At 43.8% G+C, this 22,835-nt stretch overlaps 1 protein-coding gene across 1 annotated transcript in view; it reads left to right on the top strand.

Annotated features, from left to right (window-relative positions):
• The first annotated feature begins 4,836 nt into the window (after positions 1 to 4,836).
• Positions 4,837 to 22,835, top strand: part of FKBP1B (FKBP prolyl isomerase 1B) — a 104,908-nt gene continuing 86,909 nt past the window's right edge. The window contains exon 1 of the mRNA XM_038750919.1: positions 4,837 to 5,310. The gene's annotated coding sequence lies outside the window, so the exon portion shown is untranslated. The remainder of the gene's footprint in view (positions 5,311 to 22,835) is intronic.

Below are 22,835 nucleotides of genomic sequence, written 5' to 3'. Positions count from 1 at the left end.
CCATCATTATTATTAGAACAGTGCATTGCACATAGTAAGCACTTAATAAATGCCATCATTATTATTAGAAAAGTGCTTTGCACATAGTAAGCACTTAATGCCATCATCATTATTAGACGGTGCATTGAACATAGTAAGCACTTAATAAATACCATTATTATTATTAGAAAAGTGCTTTGCATAGTAAACACTTAATAAATGCCATCATTATTATTATTAGAACAGTGCATGGCACATAGTAAGCACTTGATAAATGCCATCATTATCATTAGAACAGTGCTTTGCACAGAGTAAGCACTTGATAAATGCCAATATTATTATTAGAACAGTGCTTTGCACAGAGTAGGCACTTAATAAATGCCATCATCATTATTATTAGAACAGTGCTTTGCACATAGTAAGGACTTAATATAATGTCATCATCATTATCACTATTAGAACAGTGCTTTGCACATAGTAAGCACTTAAATGTCATCATTATTATTAGAAAAGTGCTTTGCAGAGAGTAAGCACTTAATAAATGCCATCATCATTATTATTATAACAGTGCTTGGCACATAGTAAGCACCTAACCAATGCCATCATTATTATTATTAAAACAGTGCTTAGCACATAGTAAGCACTTGATAAATGCCATCAGTATCACTAGAACAGTGCTTTGAACAGAGTAAGCACTTGATAAATGCCATCATTATTATCAGAACAGTGCTTTGCACAGAGTAAGCCCTTAATAAATGCCATCACCATTATTATTATTAGAACAGTGCTTTGCACATAGTAAGGGCTTAATTAATGTCATCATTATTATCAGAAAAGTGCTTTGCACATACTAAGCACTTAATAAATGCCATCACTATTATTAGAACAGTGCATGGCACATAGTAAGCACTTGATAAATGCCATCATTACCATTAGAACAGTGCTTTGCACGGAGTAAGCACTTGATAAATGCCATTATTATTATTATTAGAACAGTGCTTTGCACAGAGTAGGCACTTAATGAATGCCATCATCATTATTATTAGAACAGTGCTTTGCACAGAGTAAGCACTTAATAAATGTCATCATTATTATCAGAAGTGCTTTGCACATAGTAAGCACTTAATAAATGCCATCATTATTATTAGAACAGTGCATGGCACATAGTAAGCACTTGATAAATGCCATCATTATCATCAGAACAGTGCTTTGCACGGAGTAAGCACTTGATAAATTCCATTATTATTATTATTAGAACAGGGCTTTGCACAGAGTAGGCACTTAATAAAAGCCATCATCATCACTATTAGAACAGTGCTTTGCACATAGTAAGCACTTAACAAATGTCATTATTATCAGTAAAGTGCTTTGCATGCACATAGTAAACACTTAATAAATGTCATTATGATTATTAGAACAGTGCATGGCACATAGTAAGCACTTGATAATTGCCATCATTATCATCAGAACAGTGCTTTGCATGGAGTAAGCTCTTGATAAATGCCATTATTATTATTATTAGAACAGTGCTTTGCACAGAGTAGGCACTTAAAAATGCCATTATTATTATTATTATTATTGAAAAATAATGAAAGCACATCATGCATGGCCACCCTGTCCCCACACTGACGAGGAAAACCCGAGGACCACCTGGAGGAGGAGGACAGGCCACATTCCCCCTCAGGAGAAGAGAGGCCCTTATATAGCGCCCCGTCAGGGCGGTACCGGAAGCGCCCGCCCCCTCCGGCCGCTGATTGGCCGGCCCCTCCCGGCCCGCTGCACCCAATTGGCTGGCGGAGCCGCTCGTCAGGCTCCCGCCCGGCCGCCCCCCTCAGCCTCGGCTCCTCGTCAGCGCGCGCGCGCCTCCCCCCCCCCCCGACATCCGGGAACTTACGGGCGCCCAAGTGTCAGCGCCAAAGTGCGGCCTGGATCTCCAGGGAAGATGGAGCGGATTCCCCTCTAGGAATAGGTGAAAACACCTGCAACCCCCCCGTCAGGTTATCCTTATAATTATAATAATCAATCAATCGTATTTATTGAGCGCTGTGTGCAGAGTACTGTACTAAGCGCTTGGGAAGTCCAAGTTGGCAACATCTACCCAACAGTGGGCTCACAGTCTAAAAGGGGGAGACAGCAAAACAAAACATACTAACAAAATAAAATAAATAGAATAGTATATACATCATCATCAATCGTATTTATTGAGCGCTTACTGTGTGCAGAGCACTGTACTAAGCGCTTGGGAAGTACAAATTGGCAACGTATAGAGACAGTCCCTACCCAACAGTGGGCTCACAGTCTAGAAGGGGGAGACGGAGAACAAAACCCAACATACTAACAAAATAAAATAAATAGAATAGATATGTACAAGTAAAATGAATAGAGTAATAAATATGTACAAACATATACGCATATATACAGGTGCTGTGGGGAAGGGAAGGAGGTAAGATGGGAGGGATGGAGAGGGGGACGAGGGGGAGAGGAAGGAAGGGGCTCAGTCTGGGAAGGCCTCCTGGAGGAGGTGAGCTCTCAGTAGGGCCAGGTGCTACACATATATACAGGTGCTGTGGGGAAGCATAATAATAATAATGATGGTATTTGTTAAGCGCTTACTATGTGCAAAGCACTGTTCTAAGCGCTGGGGGGGGATACAAGGTGATCAGGTTGTCCCACCAGGGGCTCACAGTCTTAATCTCCATTTTACAGATGAGGGAACTGAGGCGCAGAGAAGTGAATTCACCCAGCTGACAATTGGCAGAGCCGGGATTTGAACCCATGACCTCTGACTCCAAAGCCCGGGCTCTTTCCACTGAGCCAAGCTGCTTCTCTAAGCAGCATTATAATCAATCAATCATTTATTGAGCGCTTACTGTGTGCAGAACACTGTACTAAGCTCTTGGGAAGTACAAGTTGGCAACATATACAGCCCAACAGCGGGCTCACAGTACAGAAGGGGGAGACAGAGAACAAAACCAAACATACTGACAAAATAAAATAAATAGAATAGATATGTACAAGTAAGATAAATAAATAGAGTAATAAATATGTACAAACATATATGCAAGATAAGCGCTTACTATGTGCCAAGCGCTGGGGTGCATACAAGGTAATCAGGTTATCCCACGTGGGGCTCCCAGGCTTCATCCCCATTCTACAGATGAGGGAACTGGGGAGCAGAGAAGTGACATAATGATAATAATAATGATGGTATTTGTTAATCAATCAATCAATCGTATTTATTGAGCGCTTACTGTGTGCAGAGTACTGTACTGAGTGCTTGGGAAGTACAAGTCGGCAACACATCGAGACAGTCCCTACCCAACAGGGGACTCGCAGTCTAGAAGGGGGAGACAGAGAACAAAACCAAACATACTGACAAAATAAAATAAATAGAATAGATAGGTACAAGCAAGATAAATAGAGTAATAAAGATGTACAAACATATATACAAGTTAAGTGCTTACTATGTGCCAAGCGCTGGGGTGCATACAAGGTAATCATGTTGTCCCACGTGGGGCTCCCAGGCTTCATCCCCATTTTACAGATGAGGGAACTGAGGCCCAGAGAAGTGACATAATGATAATAATAACGATGGTATTTGTTATCAATCAATCAATCGTATTTATTGAGTGCTTACTGTGTGCAGAGCACTGTACTAAGTGCTTGTCAAGTCGGCAACACATAGAGACAGTCCTACCCAACAGTGGGCTCACAGTCTAGAAGCGGGAGACAGACAACAAAACCAAACATACTGACAAAATAAAATAAATAGAATAGATATCCCCTGCGCTTAGAACAGTGCTTTGCACATAGTAAGCGCTTAATAAATGTCATTATTATTATAAATAGAGTAATAAATATGTACAAACATATATACAAGTTAAGCGCTTACTATGTGCCAAGCGCTGGGGTGCATACAAGGTAATCAGGTTGTCCCACGTGGGGCTCCCAGGCTTCATCCCCATTTTACAGATGAGGGAACTGAGGCCCAGAAAAGTGACCTGCCCAAAGTCCCACAGCAGACGAGTGTCAGATTCCTAAGGCCGGGCTTTTTCCACTGAGTCAATCATCATCATCACGTGGTCCGGCGGCCCGCAGGGAGCCAATCACCGGGGGGGGAGCCCAGCGGCTCCTCCAATCACCGCTGGCTACGCCCTCAAAGGCTTCTGGGAGATGTAGTCCGGCGGCGCCCTCCCGTCGCCTAGCAACGGCAGCTTCAGAGGGCGGCGGACTACGGCGAGGGAAGGCACGCAAGAGGGAGAGAGCGAAAACGCGGAGCGGATCGCTCACAGCTGGAGCGGGTCCTTCCTTGGCTGAGCCCCCTTCAGCCCCTCCTTAGGGCCCAGGCAACAAAAAGCACGTGAATCACCTTCCCAACGGAAGCACGTGAATCACCTTCCCTAAATCTCAACCCACGAGATTTAGGGGGCAGGAAGGGTTGATCACAGCAACCGGAAGGGTTAGTTCAGGGGTAAATTATTGCATATTAAGAGAGCTTCACTGTGACAGTCACTGTCACAAATAAGGATTAGTTCAGTGGTAAGTTATTGAATATTAAGAGAGCTTCACTGTGACAGTCACTGTCATAAATGAGGATTAGTTCAGTGGTAAATTATTGAATATTAAGAGAACTTCACTGTGACAGTCACTGTCATAAATAAGGATTAGTTCAGTGGTAAGTTATTGAATATTAAGAGAGCTTTGCTGTGACAGTCGCTGTCACAAATAAGGATTAGTTCAGTGGTAAGTTATTGAATATTAAGAGAGCTTCACTGTGACAGTCACTGTCACAAATAAGGATTAGTTCAGTGGTAAGTCATTGAATATTAGAGAGCTTCACTGTGACAGTCACTGTCACAAATAAGGATTAGTTCAGTGGTAAGTTATTGAATATTAAGAGAGCTTCACTGTGACAGTCACTGTCACAAATAAGGATTAGTTCAGTGGTAAGTTATTGAATATTAAGAGAGCTTCACTGTGACAGTCACTGTCACAAATAAGGATTAGTTCAGTGGTAAGTTATTGAATATTAAGAGAGCTTCACTGTGACAGTTACTGTCACAAATAAGGATTAGTTCAGTGGTAAGTTATTGAATATTAAGAGAGCTTCACTGCGACAGTCACTGGCATAAATAATCTTCCCTGCAGCGAAGTCCAGCGCTTTGCACGTAGTAAGCGCTTAATAAATACCATCATCATTATTGTTATAAGTCCTTGAAGGCCATACGCCCTCAACTCTGTAATGTGGGCATTTTTGGTGAACTTCACGGCATTGGAAACTCAGATTGTGATGGAGATGATGCTTCTTAGGACATTCAAAAGAAACACAAGGTATGTTGTTTTTAAACTCACAAGGAGCTTGCAAGCTATAATGGGAGAGGTGCTATTGTATTGTACTCATATTGTATTCTTCCAATCAATCAATCAATCAATCGTATTTATTGAGCGCTTACTGTGTGCAGAGCACTGTACTAAGCGCTTGGGAAGTACAAGTTGGCAACATATAGAGACAATCAATCAATCGTATTTGTTGAGCGCTTACTGTGTGCAGAGCACCGTACTAAGCGCTTGGGAAGTACAAGTTGGCAACATATAGAGACAGTCAATCAATCAATCGTATTTATTGAGCGCTTACTGTGTGCAGAGCACTGTACTAAGCGCTTGGGAAGTACAAGTTGGCAACATATAGAGACAGTCAATCAATCAATCGTATTTATTGAGCGCTTACTGTGTGCAGAGCACTGTACTAAGCGCTTGGGAAGTACAAGTTGGCAACATATAGAGACAGTCAATCAGTCAATCGTATTTATTGAGCGCTTACTGTGTGCAGAGCACTGTACTAAGCGCTTGGGAAGTACAAGTTGGCAACATATAGAGACAGTCAATCAATCAGTCGTATTTATTGAGCGCTTACTGTGTGCAGAGCACTGTACTAAGCACTTGGGAAGTACAAGTTGGCAACATATAGAGACAGTCCCTACCCAACAGTGGGCTCACAGTCTAGAACGGGGAGACAGAGAACAAAACCAAACATATTAACAAACTAAAATAAATAGAATAGATATGTACAAGTAAAATAAATAAATAGAGTAATAAATATGTACAAACATATATACAGGTGCTGTGGGGAAGGGACAGTGCTCTGCACACAGTAGGTACTCAAATTCCCTTGCTTAGACACGTACAAACATGTATACACAATGCTTTGCACATATGTTGCCAACCTGTACTTCCCAAGCGCTTAGTACAGTGCTCTGCACACAGCAAGCGCTCAATAAATACGATTGAATGAATGAATAATAAGCCAACTTGTACTACCCAAGCACTCAGTCCCGTGCTCTGCACACAGTAAGCGCTCAATAAATACGATTGAATGAATAATAAGTGCTTAATAAATGCCATCATTATTATTACCTTAGTGGGCATGAATACATAAGTGCAAGAGCACTTATGTACTGGATTATTGTGTATTTACCCCTCATTTAGTAGAGTACTTGGTAGGCAGTGTTTAACAAATATTATTATATTATAGTATTTATATTATCACAATTCTGTGCCTCAGTTCCCTCATCTGGAAAATGGGGATGAGGACTGTGAGGCCCCCGTGGGACAACCTGATCACCTTGTAACCTCCCCAGCGCTTAGAACAGTGCTTTGCACATAGTAAGCGCTTAATAAATGCTATCATTATTGTTATTATCATTATGGTTCTTATTTTTGATGTGGAAGGAGAAGGGGTGACCTTTGAATGGTGGACTGATGTGTTCAGAAAGATATTTTACGACAATAGTCCAGGGCCAGTATTGGAGAGACTGAAAAGGAGAAATCGGAAAGTAGGCTGCTGTAGATTAGCAGGGGATGAAGGAAAGTCATAATCAGCAACAATCCTTGTTATATCAACATTAAGAATGCTGATTGTTCCATCTGTGTCCAATTTTCATTCCTGAGAATGAATTTTTCAGGGGAGTTAGGAAATGCGTGTTAGAGTTGTGCTCTTGAGGAACAGATTACGTTATGATATGTTGTTCTTTCTGCTCGATTCTAAAACTCTTTGCATGCCACTGTCCAAAACCCATCTTGATTTTTTTGGGGGGGGACAAATGGCACATATTGCTCTAGACAACAGCCAAAATTATAATACAAGATCAATTTTCTTAAGTCTAATGCAACATGAGCTGTAATTTTAAGCAACTGTTGCCACTTGTGAACAAAAATGAAAGGCCCCATCTCTCCTCTTGAGGAATTTACAGTATAAAGGAGCAAATTGCCCTTTTGGTATATCTTTCAATCAGCTATGGAATAACGTGAAGTCAGTAAGACAGTTACACTCATCCTCAGTGTCATCCCACGTTAACAGATTTTTCAAAATCATGGAGTCAGAGAAAAGTTGGTCCTTTTTCATTTTCCAGGCACACGCCAATTTGTAATTTTTTAATATCTACTAAGATCATAAAATTAGCTGTTACTCTTGATTGTCTGCGGCTTGAAGAATGAATATACAGCCAATTGCTATCTTAATTTATTTTTTAAGGAAGGAAAGTAATTTGAATGTTTTTCTGAAGTTCAAAGGCAGGGCCTACACTAAGATCTGAAGTACTTCTGTGTTCTGAAATACTGACAATAGAATCAGGTTTTTGATGCATTACCTGGACAAGTTAGTAAGGCAAAATGTTTTATCGCTTCTCAGCTAACATGCAATTGTTCAATTAAATTACATCTATACCCAAGTAGTTACCATCTATCTGGTTAAAATTAACCATAAAAATTTTCTATAATGGCTGATTTCATTGGTACCTTCTATTCCCTTCAAATTTGACACATTCTGGTGAGCTTTCACGGAAATTCAGAGCTAAATTAGAAAAAAGATGCTGCCATTGTCCAAGATTCCTTAAGAGGACTGATGGACCTGTAAAAATGATGGCATGATTTTACTTAAAAATGAGTGAATGAATCCTGTCTTGATGCTTCATTAGACAGGAATTCATGTTTTAATGCCCCATTATATGACTGCTTAGCACAGTGCCTGGCACATAGTAAGCACTTAACAAATACCATTATTATTTTATTGTAAATTCCTCAAGGGACGGGACTGTGTCTCTTGTATTTTTTCCAAGGTTGGGAGGGATCTGTAGTCGGTGCTCTGCACATACTAGGCACTCAAGAAATACTATTGATATTTATATTGATGCTATTGATGCCTGTTTACTTATTGATGCCTGTTTTGATGTCTGTCTTCCCCCTGTGAGCCCGTTGTTGGGTAGGGATTGTCTCTCTTTGTTGCTGAATTGTACTTTCTAAGCGCTTAGTACAGTGCTCCGCACTCAGTAAACTCTCAGTGAATACGATTGAATGAATGAATGACTACTACAGTGCCTGGCACATAGTAAATGCTTACAAATACCACAATTATTATTATTTTTAGAGTGTGTCGGTGACTCTTTGGCCCTGAGCAGATAATTTGACTGTCAGCCATATTTCTGGTTTGGGACCAGAACCGCTTCTGAAAAGGGAATCATAGGATCATGTGTAACGACTCTGTTGTACTCTCCCAAGCGCTTAGTACAGAGCTCTCCACACAGACAGGACCTAGTAATTGCCTTTCATTCATTCAGTCATACTTATTAAGCACTTACTGGGTGCAGAGCACTGTACTAAGCGCTTGGGAAAGTACAATACAACAATAAACAATGACAATTCCTGCCCACAACAAGCTCACAATCTAGAGCGGGGAAGACGGACAGCAATTCCAATAAACAGACATCAGTACAAATAAATAAAATTACAGGTATATACCTAAGGGTTTGGGAGCAGGAGGAGGATTGATTAGGGAGGGAGGAGTGCTTTTGAAAGCAGCGCGGCTTAGCTGAAAAAGCACAGGCTTGGGAGTCAGAGGACGTGGGTTCTAATCCGGCCTCTGCCACCTGTCTGCTGTGTGACCTTGGGCCAGCCACTTTGCTTCTCTGGGCCTCAGTTACCTCATCTGTAAAATGGGAATTAATGTGAGCCCCTGTGAGACAAGCTGATTACCTTGTATCTACCCCAGTACCTAGAACAGTGCTCAGCACATAGTAAGCGCTTAACAAATACCATAATTATTATTATTAAGTCAATTCACTTCTCTGGGCTTCAGTTCCCTCATCTGTCAAATGGGGATTAAGACTGGAAGCCCCACGTGGGACAACCTGATTACCTCATCCCTACCCCAACGCTTAGAACAGTGCTTGGCACGTAGTAAGCGCTTAACAAATACCATCATTATTATTATTTTTCTGAGCCTCTTATTATTCTGGAATATCCCAGCTAATTTTTACTTCAGGCTGAGCCTTCAACCTCTTATTTCCAGGGATCCTGCTGCCAGAATTTTCTTCAGCAATGGGCACTCTAAGCTGGGGGCACTAGGGCAAATGCCAAAATTTCAACTTTCATTAGAAATTTGTCTTGTCTCGTTTTACGCTGTCGAGTCATCTCCGACCCATAGCAACGCCATGGACACATCTCTCCCAGAACTTCCCACCTCCATCTGCAATCGTTCCGGTAGTGTATCCATAGAGTTTTCTTGGGAAAAATATGCAAGTGGCTTAGGGGCCTAATAATAGATCAACTTATCCACCTTCGCCAAGGGGACCGTTTTCTATCTTTGTTGTAAATCTTAGAGTAGAGAGGAATGAACTAACTTAAATGTTACTCAGCTCTGTGAAGAAAGCTTTCTCCTGCCAGAACAAGACCCAGTAATTACGGCTTAATAATAATAATTATAATAATAATGATATTCGTTAAGCGATTACTATGTGCCAGGCATTGTAGAGAAGCAGCGTGGCTCAGTGGAAAAAGCACGGGCTTTGGAGTCAGAGGTCATGGGTTCAAATCCCGGCTCCACCACTCGTCAGCTGTGTGACTTTGGGCAAGTCACTTAACTTCTCTGGGCCTCAGTTCCCTCATCTGTAAAATGGGGATGAAGACTGTGAGCCCCACGTGAGACAACCTGATCACCTTGTAAATTCCCCAGTGCTTAGAACAGTGCTCTGCACATAGTAAGCGCTTAATAAATGCCATGATTATTATTATTATTCTTATTGTACTAAGCTCTGAACTGAGCCCCAAAACAAGCATCAGAACAACAGTTAAACTTGTCGTGTGCTACTACCCATCTACCCGGCTATAATTAGGTGGATAATTTGGACCAAAATAAATGCTTTGATTTAGAAGAGCAGGCTTTTGGCCTGGAGTAATAAATCCGAGAAGCAGCACGGTGTAGTGGCTAGAACGTGGGCCTGGGATTCAGAAGGTCATGGGTTCTAATTCCGGCTCCTCCACTTATCCGCTGTGCTTGGGCAAGTCACTTCACTCTGGGCCTCAGTTACCTCATCTGTAAAGTGGGGATTGAGACTGTGAGCCCCACGCGGGACAGGGACCGTGTCCAACCTGATTTGCTTGTATCCACCCCAGTGCTTAGTAAAGTCCCTGGCCCATAGTAAGTGCTTAACAAATACCATTATCATTATTGCTATAAATCAATCAATCGTATTTATTGAGCGCTTACTATGTGCAGAGCACTGTACTAAGCGCTTGGTAATGAATAATGAAATAATGAAATAAATGAAATAATGAAAATGAATAATCAATAAATCTGATGTCTACACCTAAATCCCTCTGTCCTTTGGAAACCTGCAAACAGAAGGAGACTAGTTTATTACTGAATTGATACAAATGCGTGTCTCTGGGCGGGCCTTTTTTCTTATATGCGTTGTCAAAAAGACCTATTTGTGTGGCTAATTAAAAGGAAACATGCCTTTCTTCTACAAGGACACGATAACTTGAATGGTGAACCACCAGAGGGCTTCATTAGACAGCCTCATAAACGAGGGCTGTAGGAGACGCCCATTGTCGTTAAAAATATCCAAGTTAAACTCGTTTTTCCCAACTTCTTCATGGTGATGACTCATCCGCTCAGCGACAGGCCCTTTGCCCCGTGGATGCTCAAGAAATGTGAGTTGAAGTGAGGGCAGGTTACCAAGCCCAGATATTTTTAGTGCTGAAAACATATGTAATCTCACTTGCTCAAGAAATGTGAATTGAAGTGAGGGCAGGTTACAAAACCCAGATATTTTTAGTCCTGAAACCATGTGTAATCTCACTTTGAAAACAAATGTCGTCTCCTCTTCCTTAGGTAGCTCCCCAGAAGATCCTAGATCTTCAATTTTATCTTGCCACAAATGGTGAATATTGCACTCTCCCAAGCGCTTAGTATGGTGCTCTGCACACAGTAAGTTTTCAATAAATACGATTGAATGAATGAATTAATTAATAGAACCTTTAGGAAATTCTGTAGGGCTGAGTCTCTGAAAGCCAGTGATTTTTTTCCTCATTTATATGGCATGCCTGTTCTGTTTAATGCAAGGGTAAATAATGCATCTCTAGGGCATAGTCTGATTTTTGTTTTATGGTTGGCAAAGTGTCCCTACACCCAGAAATGAGACTGTAGGCCTTTTGCTTTAAAATGATTAGGAATGTCTAGGCTTATGTGAATATGGTTCAACATAGCCTGTAAAAATAAAAAAAATACTTATAATAATAGTAATAATGATAATGGCATTTATTAAGCACTTACTATGTGCAAAGCACTGTTCTAAGCGCTGGGGAGGTTACAAGGTGATCAGGTTGTCCCACGGGGGGCTCACAGTCTTAATCCCCATTTTACAAATGAGGTAACTGAGGCACAGAGAAGTTAAGTGACTTGCCCAAAGTCACACAGCTGACAATTGGCAGAGCTGGGATTTGAACCCATGACCTCTGACTCCAAAACCCGTGCTTTTTCCACTGAGACACGCTGCTTCTCCTAATGATGTATAAGATTATAATCTTATAATGATAAGTGGTATTTGTTAAGTGCTTGCAATGTGGTAATCACTGGACTAAGCACCGGGGTAGACAATCATGTTGGTTAATCAAGATAATCTCTGTCCCAGGTACAAGCGCTTCATAAAAAATGTACAATTCCAGTCAAAGATAGACATACTTGATTTTCTTTTTTTATGGTATTTGTTAATAATAATGATGGTATTTGTTAAGTGCTTACTATGTACCAGGCACTGTCCTAAGCGCCGAGACAGATTCCAGTTAATCATGTGGGACCCAGTCTATGCCCCATGTGAGGCTTGCACTACTTTAATCCCCATTTTACAAATGAGGTAACCAAGGCCCAGAGAAGTTAAGCGACTTGCCCAAGGTCACCCAGCAGGTACTTGGCAGAACTGTAACTAGAACCCAGGTCCTCTGACTCCCAAGCCCCTGCTCTTTCCATTAGGCCATGCTGCCTTTCCCTTAAGCAACTCCATGATGGCTCAGTGGAAAGAGCACAGGCTTTGGAGTCAGAGGTGGTGGGTTCAAATCCTGGCTCCACCACTTGTCAGCTGTGTGACTTTGGGCAAGTCACTTCCCTTCTCTGTGCCTCAGTTACCTCACCTGTAAAATGGGCACTAAGATTGTGAGCCCCACATGGGACAACCTGATCACCTTGTAACTTCCCCAGCGCTTAGAACAGTGCTTTGCACATAGTAAGTGCTTAATAAATGCCATCATTATTATTATTGTTATTATTATTATCCAACACAGCACTTAACAAATACCACTTATTGTTACTATTAACATGAAGTGGGATCAATAGTCAACATCAAATAGATTCTGAAATAGCTCATGGAAACCAAACTTCACTAGAGAAGTGAAGCAGCATGCAGAGAAGCAGCGTGGCTCAGTGGAAAGAGCCCGGGCTTTGGAGTCAGAGGTCATGGGTTCAAATTCCAGCTCTGCCAATTGTCAGCTGTGTGACTTTGGGCAAGTCACTTCTCTGGGCCTCAGTTACCTCATCTGGAAAATGGGGATGAAGACTGTGAGCCCCCGTGGGACAACCTGATCACCTTGTACCCTCCCCAGTGCTTAGAACAGTGCTTTGCATGTAGTAAGCGCTTAATAAATGCCATCATTATTATTATTATTATTATTAGAGGAAACATAGGAGGAGAAGGGAATATATGATCATTCAAAGCAGCAATAGTCTATAGGCTCCAAGTGGCAGGGGATGTCTTTGCCGACTCTGATGTATTATACTCTCCTAAGTGCTTAGTAGAGTGCTCTGCACAGAGTAAGCGCTCAGTAAATGTGACTGGCAGATAGCAATTGAGAGGGGTTGCTCTCTTTCGTTAGCATTCAGTTAGGTAGGAGGCTGTTTTGAAAACAGCACTGTGGCTACAAGGAGTAAGTGAATACTCCCGCATTTCTTCTTACCCACTACCTAAACCTCTTTCGCTGCCAGTCGTGTATTCCCTCTTGTCCTGTGTTCAGTCTATCTTACCTCGCGGATCTCCTGCTACCACTCACCCAGCCCTAACACCAACCTTATTCACTGTCCCTCAGTCTCATGGGTCTCCCTGCCTACCCCTCTCCCACATCCTCCCTCCCCGCTTCGGGTTGGGCCGACCACCACCCTCTCCACTTCCAAAGCCTTCCTGTAAACACATGTCATAGCAGACAAGTGGTGGAGCTGAGATTAGGACTCGGGTCTCCTGATTCCCAGGCCTGCGCCCTAGCCACTAGGCCATACTGCTTCTAACCGTAGCTTTGTCCTGCCTAAATGGCCTTCTGGGGTATTTAATTTCCCATGTAAAAATCACTAATGTTCTACTTCTTCTTTTTTGATGGCATATTATCTGGGATGGATGGTTGGACGGGTGGGGAGTCTCTTTTTACCTAGTTTCTCTTTAGTGGAGCCTTTCTTCAGTCCATATGTAGCATGACTTTGGGCCAGCTGACTCCTTAGCTCCCCTACCTCCCTCTAGGCTGGGAAGCAAGGTGGCTTCTTTTTTAAAAAAAAAAAATGGTATTTGTTCATTGCTTATTATGGGCCAGGCATTTTTCTAAGCACTGGGGTAGAAACAGCAGAAACAGCAGAAGCAGCATGCAGCAGAAGCAGAAGCAGAAACAGGAGAAGCAGCGTGGCTCAGTGGAAAGAGCACGGGTTTTGGAGTCAGAGGTCATGGGTTCAAATCCCGGCTCTGCCAATTGTCAGCTATGTGACTTTGGGCAAGTCACTTCTCTGTGCCTCAGTTACCTCATCTGTAAAATGAGGATTAAGACTGTGAGCCCCCCGTGGGACAACCTGATCACCTTGTAACCTCCCCAGCGCTTAGAACAGTGCTTTGCACATAGTAAGTGCTTAATAAATGCCATTATAAAAATAAACAAGGTAATCAAGGTTGGACACAGTCCGTGTCCAGTGCGGGGCTCACAGTCTGAATCCCCATTTTACAGATGGGGCCCAGAGAATTGAAGTGACCTGGGCAAAGTCACACAAGCAGACAAGTGGCGGAGCCGGGATTGGAACCCAGGGCCTTCGGACTCCCAAGTCCATTCTCTGTTCACTAGGCCGTGCTGCTCCTCTGCTTCTTGCCGCTAGATCTGGATTGTCAGGCAGTCGGACTTGCCGTCCTTCCTCCTCCAGCCCCACCCCACATCGTACCACCTCTCCTGTAGGAAATCCTTGGCTACAAGTTCTGGGGCTCGGCCCTGGATAACAATAATAATAATAATTGGCATTTGTTACCTGTGGACATCTGCTTCCCCCATAGGCTGTCAACACACGCCTGTCCAAGCAAACAGGGTCAGGGAAGGAAACAGGGGTGTTGACAGGAGATAACCTCGCCCTAAAATAACTCTCCCTGCTGGGAAGGGATCCAGGGAGTCCAGGGAGACCCAGGAGAAGGATCCAACCGTGTGTAACAGCAGAACCCTTGAGGGCGGGGAGGGCTTGGAGACATCCCATGTCAGATGTTGAGGGGTGAGGAGGGGTGGGATATAATCAACCAAAGCTGGAAGTGAAGTCAAAATAGGTACAATCAATCGGGCCTCAACACAGGCCCTCACTCGGTTCTATTTGTGGCTAGGGAGCTTCCCAACGAGCTTATCTCTCTAGCTCAGGACAAGGTGGCTTAAAAGATGAGGAGCGGAGTTTAGTACTTTCCGGCCCACCACTGACCCTGGAAAAGCCACTTCACTTCTCCTCAGAGCCCCTCTGTTTTCTCTTTTATAACAGCATAATAGACAGTCGTAGACTCGATAGTGAGAGTGATGGTAACAGGAAAAAAAATGACCTTTGCAGAGGGAGTCTGAAATTCTTTTGGCTCAGTGAAATCTTTCCCTCTCTCCAAAGCTAAATCCAAAGCATTCTGGAATTTGAGGGAGTAAAGTGTAAGTGGGGTTTTTTGGGATGATTGCCTCAAGGCTCCACTTTCCCTGGAGGTCTTGTACCTCTTCACACCCCACATAAAAATCATACAGTTCCTTCATCCATTCAACCATATTTATTGAACACTGAGAGAAGGGATCAGAAGAGTTCACATAGCTCTTTCCCAAGATGGGAGAAACTCACACCTTTGTCTAAAATTCTCCAGAGACAGAAACTTATGATACTCTTCAGGTACTGCGTTCTAAACATCTTAAACTTGCCTGTACTTATGAATTGACTCAATTTTACTGTGCGGGAGGAAGCAATGGTAAACCACTTCCGTATTTTTACCGGGAAAACTCTATGGATCCACTACCGGAACGATTGCTGAGGGAGGTGGGGCATTCTGGGGGAGATGTTTCCATGGCATCACTGTGAGCCCACTGTTGGGTAGGGACTGTCTCTATATGTTGCCAATTTGTACTTCCCAAGCGCTTAGTACAGTGCTCTGCACACAGTAAGCGCTCAATAAATATGATAGATGATGATCACTGTGGGTCGGAGACATGACGGTATAAGAGGACACCCCAACGCTTAGTACAGTGCCTGGTGCATAGTATTCATTCATTCAATCATATTTATTAAGCCCCTACTGTGTGCAGAGCACTGCAAATGCCACAATATTATATATTATTACTTGAACTTGCGGTTGGCTTTGGTTGTGTTTCAGTTAACCCACATTTCTCTGACTCATCACTGTCATTATAAAACTGACCTTGAAGGGGTATTCAAATAATATGGTATAGTTAGTGCCTTGTTAATTGCTCATTTTCATTCAATTAGCACAACGAGCCACCTAATGGGTATTTAATCTATTTAACAAAAAAACCACAACCTGCCTCACTCTTGAAACTTAATGTACAGTATCTTGGAAATCAAGTGGAATAATCAGGGTATCCAGGGTTGGGTCCTAATTTGATCCCTTTATTTTTGGATGACTGTTTCCTCCCAGGGTCTTTCTGCCTTCAGCCTCACTCCACGCTGCTGCCCGGCCTCCTCTTCTGGAAACAGACACATCACTCGCTCGTTAGAAAGCCCAGGGGCTCCCTATGTCTCTCGGATTAAGGCAAACATTTCCCAAAATTGACTTCCAAGCCCCCGACCAGCTCTCCCTACCTTACGTAGGGGCTATTACTCCTCCCAAACTCACCTTCTAACTGCACAATGCTGTAACTCTCCTGCCTCCACCTGGGGCTTCTTCCCTTCCCCAATCCACCAGTCGGCAGCCCTCCCCATTTTCAAAGCCCCCCTATAAGCCCACCTCCTCCCGGAAGTCTTCCCAGAGTAATTACCCACAACATAGCTGCATCAACTCAATAGTATCCCGAGCATTTAGGCATTTAATTCACATTCTCAACTCTTCGGCGCACAAAATTCATTTGTACATTTAATTTACTCCACTGTTTCATCGTGAAATATTTGTACTACTGCCGGTCATATCCTTGTGCTTCTGTCTGTTCTCAGTATTTATAAATTTTTGTCAGTCTCCCCCCCTTTTTTTAAAATGGCATTTGTTAAGCGCTCAGTATGTGCCAGGCACCGAACTTTGTGCTGGGGCAGATTCATGATAATCAGGTTGGACACCATCCCTGCCCCACATGGGGCTCACAGTCTTAATCCCCATTTTACAGATGAGGTAACAAGCACAGAGAAGTGAAGTGACTTGCCCGAGGTCACACAGCGGACAAGTGGCAGAGCCAGGATTAGAACCCAAGTCCTTCTGCCTCCCAAGCCTGGGCTTTCTCCACTAGGCCGGGCTGCTTCTCTTTCCTTAAGCTACCCAGCCAGGACAAACCAGATGGGTCCACTAGGATATAAACTCACTAGGTATCCTGGTAGACAATCAGGCCTTGTGGGAGTAACGTTTTTTAAAACCTCATCTCTCTCTCTCCTGGAGGGGAAAATCAAGCAAAACTGCACCCGACCTCTTTTCCGAGAAAGATCTTATCAGCATATTTAGATGGTCGGGAGAATTCCTTCTTGAAATGTGCATTTTGAGTCAAACTATCTCCTCTATAGGAATGGTTTATACAGAGTGGGTGCTTCCTGTGAACTTCACTCAATCCTCCTGCTCATCTACTATTCATTCATTCAATCGTATTTATTGAGCGCTTACTGTGTGCAGAGCACTGCACTAAGCGCTTGGGAAGTACAAGTTGGCAACATATAGAGACGGTCCCTACCCAACAACGGGCTCACAGTCTAGAAGAGGCGGAGGGAGAGCTAAATACTAAATAGAGCTCTTCCTCACAGTCAGAATGACCCAGGTCAGGAAGTATCTGGAGGAGAGATGTTAGCCTGAGAGGACCAGTGACTGTGCAGGAGAACAGCTGCAAGGAACAGCAGGCAGCATTAATCGGGTTGGTTTTTTCCCAGTGTTCCAAAGTTCAAATGTCAGTGAGTTGGCAACTGGGGACTTACTTTGGTAGGAGACCCAAGACTGTCCATGATGACAGACAGGGTCAAACTGTAAAGCACTGGAAGTAAATCGCTAAGTAACCAAGTCAAATTCAGCAGGCAGTGGAAGAGTGAAAATCCTCCAGGCTCTAGTCTCCTTTTTGCTAACCTGGAAAGAAGAGTGTGTCTCTCTCTCCCCCCTCCTTTCTGTCTCTTTTTTCTCCCTCTTCCTCTCCTCTTTCCTCTCTCTCTCCTTTTTCTCTTTCTCTTTTACTCTTTCTCTTTCTCTCTTTCTCCTTCTAACGCTTTCTTTCCTCCCTTTCTTTCTATCACTTTCTCTCCTCTCTATTTTCTTCCTTTCTCTGTCTCTCTGTTTCTCTCTCTTCCCCCTCTCTTTCTGTCCCTTTTATCTCCCTCTTCCTCTCCTCTTTCCTTTTTCTCTCTCTCTTTTTCTTTCGCACTCTTTCACTCTTTATCTCTCTCTATCGCTTTCTCTCTCCTCCCTTTTCCTTCCTTCCTTCCTTCCTTTCCTTCCTTTCCTTCCTTCCCTCCTTTCCTTCCCTCCTTTCCTTCCCTCCTTTCCTTCCCTCCTTTCCTTCCCTCCTTTCCTTCCCTCCTTTCCTTCCCTCCTTTCCTTCCCTCCTTTCCTTCCCTCCTTTCCTTCCCTCCTTTCCTTCCCTCCTTTCCTTCCCTCCTTTCCTTCCCTCCTTTCCTTCCCTCCTTTCCTTCCCTCCTTTCCTTTCCTTTCCTTTCCTTTCCTTTCCTTTCCTTTCCTTTCCCTTCCTTCCTTCCTTCCTTCCTTCCTTCCTTCCTTCCTTCCTTCTCTCTCTCTCCCCACACACACACACACACACACACCCACCCCTCCTCCCTCCCACCCCCAGTTAGATTCACCTCCTAGGAGCCCCTCCACTCTGCTCCTAGCAGTCCATTCAGCCTGGCTCTCACTCCATTATGGGCCTCTTCACCCCAGCAAATTAGTGTCATATAGCGACCCTCCACCCAACCTGCAATTTTTTTCCCTGTCCCAGACAAAGAGACACAGACCTTTCTTACACATCTCGTGTCTCTTCCGTTCACATTTGACTAGATGCAAAACAGACCTCAAATTATTATTCGTGAAAAGACATCGAATCCATGACATTTGAAAGCTACCAGCATGCACACACTGAAGCTGTGAACTGATCTGCTGTTCTGAGTGAGTGTGCTCTGCCAGACGGGGCCTCATTGTGGGAACTGCTAATAACAGCTTTTTAAATATTACATTATTTCTTATAGCCGTGATCTAGAGGATGGGGACAGCAAATGGAGTGAAAAATGTTAAAAGCCCATGAAATGATTTCCCAGATCAACATTTTCCTTTTTAGATATTAGTGTGTCTACAGTCAATGGCCACTGAGTGCTTTTGCCAGAATTCTGAGAGTACTCACATGTGGATAACATATCATGTGACTCTCTAGCAATGCAGACCTGTGCAAAGCTCAAACCCTTTGTACCTCCATTTCCCCAATAATAACATGGGGCAATGAATAGCTACTATCTACCTGGATGGACTAATTAGATTAAAAAGTCAGCCTTTGGAAATCCTCAGAGAACCAGGCTATTATAATCCACGGGAGACCCGGCAGGCCTGCTTTTCCTGATATTTCCATTTATCTCAGCGCTCCAGAGTTCAATCCAGGACACAGGCCCAGATTTACAGGTGAAGGGAACCAGTGCAAGAATCACTGCTGATTATTCCACACTTTAATTCCATTTCACTTCTCTTTTCCCTGAAGTCTAACATCCACCCCAAGGTTCATTGAGAAAGCAGGACAAATTATTTTAATTTCACAGACTAATTTCCTTTCTAATGAAGCCCTTAGGAAGCCTGTCAACCCTCTCTTTTTTTTTTTTCTTCTCCAGAAGTCCTAAAATAGCTACAGTGGTGCGGGAGCCTCTCATCGGTCCCAATTTCCAGATTGACATTGGTTGACCCTGAAAGTAATAATAATAATAGCAATATTGATGATGGTATTTGCTAAGCTCTTACTATGCGCCAAGCACTGTTCTAAGCACTGTGTTAGATACAAGGTAATCAGGTTGTTCCACGTGGGCTCACAGACTTAATCCCCTTTTTACAGATGAGTTAATCAATCAATCAATCGTATTTATTGAGCGCTTACTGTGTGCAGAGCACTGTACTAAGCGCTTGGGAAGTACAAGTTGGCAACACATAGAGACAGTCCCTACCCAACAGTGGGCTCACAGTCTAAAAGACTGAGGCCCAGAGAAGTGAAGTGACTTGCCCAGAGTCACAAAGCTGATAAGTGGCGGAGCCAGGATTAGAACCCACGACCTCTGACTCCCAAGCCTGGGCTCTTGCCACTAGGCCACGCTGCTTCTCTTATTTGAATAAGAAAAGACGGTGGAGGACCCTGATGGTCAGACCACCTGATGGTCTCAGAGCAGAGTGAGCCATCTTTCAAGGAGACCCTTAAAGAAGACGTCTGGGGGATGGGGTTGTCTTAATAGGACTTTTCCCCTTCTAAAACATTAATCGGGAGCATGAGCTGATACCATCTTCCCATGGGCCACTCTCACTGGGCAGAAGACCTGCCCCCCTGGACTTCTGGTCGTCTTTGCTTCCCACTTGGCCTCGTTCAGCAAACCACCTAAGCTTCCCCCAGACATTCATGCCCTCCTGCCCCTCTTGATTGTTCTTTTGGCAACTGCTCGCTACTGCCCTAAAGCTCATTTGCGGATACTTTGTCGCTACGCCTTTCTTCTGTCTCTCCTTGCTCATTTGTATCTTCCCTCCTCCATAGCCGTCTTGCTCACTTCCTGTCTTGTTTTTCTCTCTGTCTCATCTCCAGCCACGAGCACTTGCGGTTCCCAATCCGTCTGCCCCGCTGGGGGGAACCTAGACCTTGTCTGTCAGCACAGCACTTTCTGGTGTGTGGCATCTACTAAGTGCTTTAAATAATCTCAGCTCCTTCAGTTCAGGGGTGGGGTTGTTTTTTTTTTTTTTCTTTCATGCAGCCCCTCAGAGCCAAAAACAGACATGGGAGAGCAGAGCTGGATTTCATTTTACCTCCCACACCATCATTCAAGCTGTCAGCTAAGTCTGGATCTGGGACTGAAATGGAGGCTGAGAGATTTAGCCTCAGATCACATGTGGAGCTTTTAGTCCTGGCACTTAGAGAGAACCAGACACTGCTTCGAAACCTTCGCTACTCCTGGCCGGCGCCCTGGGGACTCCCCTCTGAGGAGGCTATTTAAAGTCCCTTGGCCATTTTCAAGGACTGATTACTCTGCCATTGCTACCAAGCAGCAGTGTGGCCTAGTGGATAAAGCACGGGCCTGGGCATCAGAAGGACCTGGGTTCTAATCCCGACTCCACCACTTGTCTGCTTTGTGTCCTTGGGCAAGTCACTTTACTTCCCTGGGCCCCAGTTACCTCACCAGAAAAATGTGGATTAAAATTGTGAGCCCCAGATGGGACTGTTTCCAACCTATAATAATAATAATGATGGCATTTATTAAGCCCTTACTATGTGCAAAGCACTGTTCTAAGCGCTGGGGAGGTTACAGGGTGATCAGGTTGTCCCACGGGGGGCTCACAGTCTTAATCTCCATTTTATAGATGAGGTGACTGAGGACCAGAGAAGTGAAGTGACTTGCCCAAAGTCACACAGCTGACAAGTGGCGGAGCCGGGATTTGAACCCATGACCTCTGACTCCAAAGCCCGGGCTCTTTCCACCGAGCCACGCTGCTTCTCTTAACCTGATGAACGTTTATTTACCCCAGTGCTTGACACATAGTAAGCGCTTAGCAAATATCATCATCATTATTAAGAGCCTTAAGGGCAGAGAAAGGAGAGGGTTCCCATATTTATGAACCATCAATATCTTCTCAGCTTCTTCTTCATCATCATCATCAGTAGTATTTATTGAGCACTTACTGTGTGCAGAGCACTGTACTAAGCGCTTGGGTAGTACAAATTGGCAACATATAGAGACGGTCCCTACCCAACAGTGGGCTCACAGTCTAAAAGTGGGCTCACATCTTCACCAATGGTCTTTATTGAGAACTTACTGTGTGCGGAACACTGTACTAAGAGCTGGGGGGAGTACAATACAACAGAGTTGGCAGACACGTTCCCTGCCCACAGTGAAGCTTCTTGTTCAGAAAGCATTTTTCCCCGTTTGTTTTAACTCTACATTCATGATACGAAGGAAACCAAGAGCCTTCATCCCCCTGGAACAGAAATTCCGCAAGCCCCGGGGTCCTTCCTGCATCCTGGATAGTGCTGGTGTTTCTTCTCAGCTCACATACCTGTGCCCCTGCCATTCCTTTCATCAAAGCAACGGAAGGTTTAGACTAGGCTCTGGTAATAATAATAGTAGTAATATAATAATAATTGTGGTATTTGTTACACACTATGTGCCAGGCCCCCTCTCTGGGTCACACCTGGAGAATTTCCAGTCCTCTACCAGTCTCTACTATGGGAGGGAGAGTCAAGAAGAGGCCTACCTGTTCCATTCCTAGGTAGGGAGTGGAGGGCAATCTGCTACAAGCCAAACCTCACCCGTGCTGGGCAGCAGCAGCATGGGAGAGTCGAGGGTGAAGACTCTAGTTTACTGCATGGAAGGAGGCAGTGGTAAACCACTTGCTGATTTTTACCAAGAAAACTCTAGGGATACACCACCAGAACGATTGCAGATGGAGGTGGGGACATGGAAGGGGAAGGGAAGGGCCATGCTGGCTACCACTGCTTCAATGGTAAACTTGAGGTAAGGTGGTTCCCTCTAGACTGTTAGCTTGTTAAGGGCAGGGAACGTGTCCGCTGATTCTGTTGTATTACACTTTCCCAAGCTCTTAGTACACTCTGCCACTTAGCTGTGTGACTTTGGGCAAGTCACTTAACTTCTCTGTGCCTCTGTTACTTCATCTGTAAAATGGGGACTAAGACTGCGAGCCCCATGTGGGACAACCTGATCACCTTGTATCCTCCCCAGCACTTAGAGCAGTGCTTTGCACATAGTAAGCACTTAACAAATGCCATTATTATTATTATTATTTTTACTTTGCACACAGTAAGCACTTAACAAATGCCATTATTATTATTATTATTATTATTTTTACTTTGCACACAGTAAGCACTCAATACAATACACTGATTGACTGATTAGAAAAACT

This window comes from Tachyglossus aculeatus, chromosome 9 (genome assembly GCF_015852505.1).
Source record: "Tachyglossus aculeatus isolate mTacAcu1 chromosome 9, mTacAcu1.pri, whole genome shotgun sequence".
Lineage (NCBI taxonomy): Eukaryota > Metazoa > Chordata > Mammalia > Monotremata > Tachyglossidae > Tachyglossus > Tachyglossus aculeatus.
This window is presented reverse-complemented; position numbering and strand designations above follow the sequence as displayed.